Here is a 3,019-nt window from a genome sequence, read left to right as displayed (position 1 = left end):
GGGTTCGTGCCCCGGTCCGGGAAGATCCCACATGCCGCGGAGCGGCTGGGCCCGTGAGCCATGGCCGCTGAGCCTGCGTGTCCGGAGCCTGTGCTCCGCAACGGGAGAGGCCACAACAGTGTGAGGCCCGCGTACCACAAAAAAATATATATATATATATATACTCTAGCAAAAAAGTCTAAGAGAGAAAAAAGGCAAGAAACTAGAAATCTAAAACTCAACACTATGATCTTTACTTTCACCATCAGTGCTAATAAAAACCACTCAGGAGAGGCAGAGAGTGAAGAGAAAATAAACTTGTTAGAAAACAGTATAAAATGATTAAGACCTTTAGGACAATCAGTCCTGGACTTTATGCTAAATAGCTGAAAAATGATACAAGTATTCTCTTTACGTGAGAGTTACCATATACATAAGAGCTATTTACTAGAATGCAAGATAATTTGGAACTGTAAAACTCTGCCAAAATAGTCTAACATGTTTTTGATGTCTCAAAAGATATTTCAGGGCTTCCCTGGTGGCGCAGTGGTTGAGAATCCACCTGCCAATGAAGAGGACACAGGTTTGAGCCCTGGTCCGTGAAGATCCCACATGCCACAGAGCAACTAAGCCTGTGCACCACAACTACTGAGCCTGCGCTCTAGAGCCCGTGAGCCACAACTACTGAAGCCCACGTGCCACAACTACTGAAGCCCACGCACCTAGAGCCCTTGCTCCGCAACAAGAGAAGCCACTGCAATAAGAAGCCCGTGCACCACAACAAAGAGTAGCCCCCGCTCACCACAACTAGAGAAAAGTCTGTGCATGGCAACAAAGACCCGACGCGGCCAAAAACAAGTAAATAAATAAATTAATCTATATAAAAAAAAATTTCAGCTTATTTTAGGTATCTTAAGGTCTCATTATAAACAATTCTTATTGCACAATACAGTGAAAATTATCTTAGTTTTCTTATTTTTTCTAATTCTGAATGAAAGAGATGATTATACAGCCAATACCTGACTTAAAAACAGTTGATGTTTCAAAATTGATCCCTAGTTAGTTGTTTGAAATTGTTAATATATTTTCCCTTTTTAAAAAGTTATAGACTTCTGCTTCCACCCAAGATGGAGAAACAGGGACGTGATCTATCCTGCTATCTGAAACAACAAAAAACTGAAAATATACGAGACAATGACTTGCAAGGCCCTGACATCAGGCAACAAAAGACAGCGATCACTAAGAGATGGGAAACAAAGAGACAAGCCCTATGACTGTCATGAGAGAGTTTCCAGAGCATAGTGCAGGAAGGAAGAAACCAGCTGGAGATTGGAGACTCCCTGAGCTGAGAAGATGGAACTGACCCTCCGAAGAGACAAAAGCATCTGGAGTTCTCAGGAAAGAGTAGCAAAAGGAGAAATTGCACACAGAGAGAATATCATAATACCTGAAGATCTGTAAGTCACCCCTGTAAGGATTCACCTGTGTACTGATCCATGCATACACTGAGGAAACTACATGAGGCTTGGGAAAGAACCACCCCAAATAATTAAGGGTTACAATGCCCAATGCTCACACAAGGCAGGGAATAATGCCTGTTGCCACCACCCAAACTGAATAACCCTCAAAAACTGAGGGACAGTAGTCGAGTACACACAAGTTTTTTTTACCTCAGTAATGGAAAATGATTAGCTTAAAAATGAGCACTGCTCTGGTACCTAACAAATCTTAAAAGTAACACCTGAAATAATAAATTTCTTAAGAAATGTAACTACATCACAGAACAAAGCTCAATAATATTTATAAAAATAGACATAAACTGTACCCAACAAAGTAAAATTTACAATGCCTGGTGAAATTCACAATGCCAATCAAAAATATCAGACATGCAAAGAAGCAAGAAAATATGACTCATAAGAAGAAGTAATTCAATTGAGAAGGACCAACCCAGAACCAATACATACGTTAGAATTATCAAACAGGAACACTAAAACAATTAAACTGTATTCCATGTATTCAAAAAGGTATGTAGAGACATGGAAGATATTTTAAAAATTTAAAGACCTTAATAAAAATTCTAGAGACTAAAATAAAAACACTAGATGGAATAAATGGCAAAAAGAAAAATTAATATACTGAAAACATGGCAACAGAATCTATCAGAAATGAAATACATAGAGCAAAGGGAATCAAAAAAAGAAGTGGAAAAGCAACAGTGAGCTGTGGGGCAGTTTAAGCAGCCTAATACACATGTAATTGGAGTCACAGAAGGAGAGGAGTTGGAGGATGGGACTGAATAATTTTTGAAGATATAATGCCTAAAAACATTCCAAATTTGATGAAAATTATAATTGCATATCATACCTCAGTAAATCTGAGGTATGATATGCATGAAAAAAACTACCTCAAGTCACACTGTAATTAAATGGCTCAAAACCTGTGAGAAACAAACAAAAAAACTTAAAAGCAGTCAAAGAAAAAATGGCACACTATGCAAGAGGAACAAAGATAAGGACTACATCAAATTTGTCACCAGAAACAATGCAAGAGAAAAGATAGCAGAGCAATATCTTCATTACACTGAAAGAAAAAACTTAGAGCATATCTTTCAAGAACAAAGGCAAAATAAAGACTTTCAGATATACAGAGGTTGAAAGAATTCATCACACACCTGCACTCCAAGACATGTTAAAGAATGACCTTCAGGCTAAACAAAATGATGCCAGAAGGAAATTTGATCCACACAAGGAATGAAGAGCACCAGAAAATACATAACTACATGGGTAAAACATGAAGGAGCTTTGTACTATTATGTAAAGCTCTTTAAAGGATACTAATTGTTTAGGGAGAAAATATTTGCAAATGAATCAACGGACAAAGGATTAATCTCCAAAATATACAAACAGCTCATGCAGCTCAATATTAAAAAACAAGCAACCCAGTCAGAAAATGGGCAGAAGACCTAAATAGACATTTCTCCAAAGAAGACATACAGATGGCCAAGAAGCACATGAAAAGCTGCTCAACATCACTAATTATT

The sequence above is a fragment of the Physeter macrocephalus genome, chromosome 5 (assembly GCF_002837175.3).
Source record: "Physeter macrocephalus isolate SW-GA chromosome 5, ASM283717v5, whole genome shotgun sequence".
Taxonomy (NCBI): Eukaryota; Metazoa; Chordata; class Mammalia; order Artiodactyla; family Physeteridae; genus Physeter; species Physeter macrocephalus.
The sequence above is the reverse complement of the archived record's forward strand: the minus strand, read 5'-3'. Positions refer to the sequence as shown.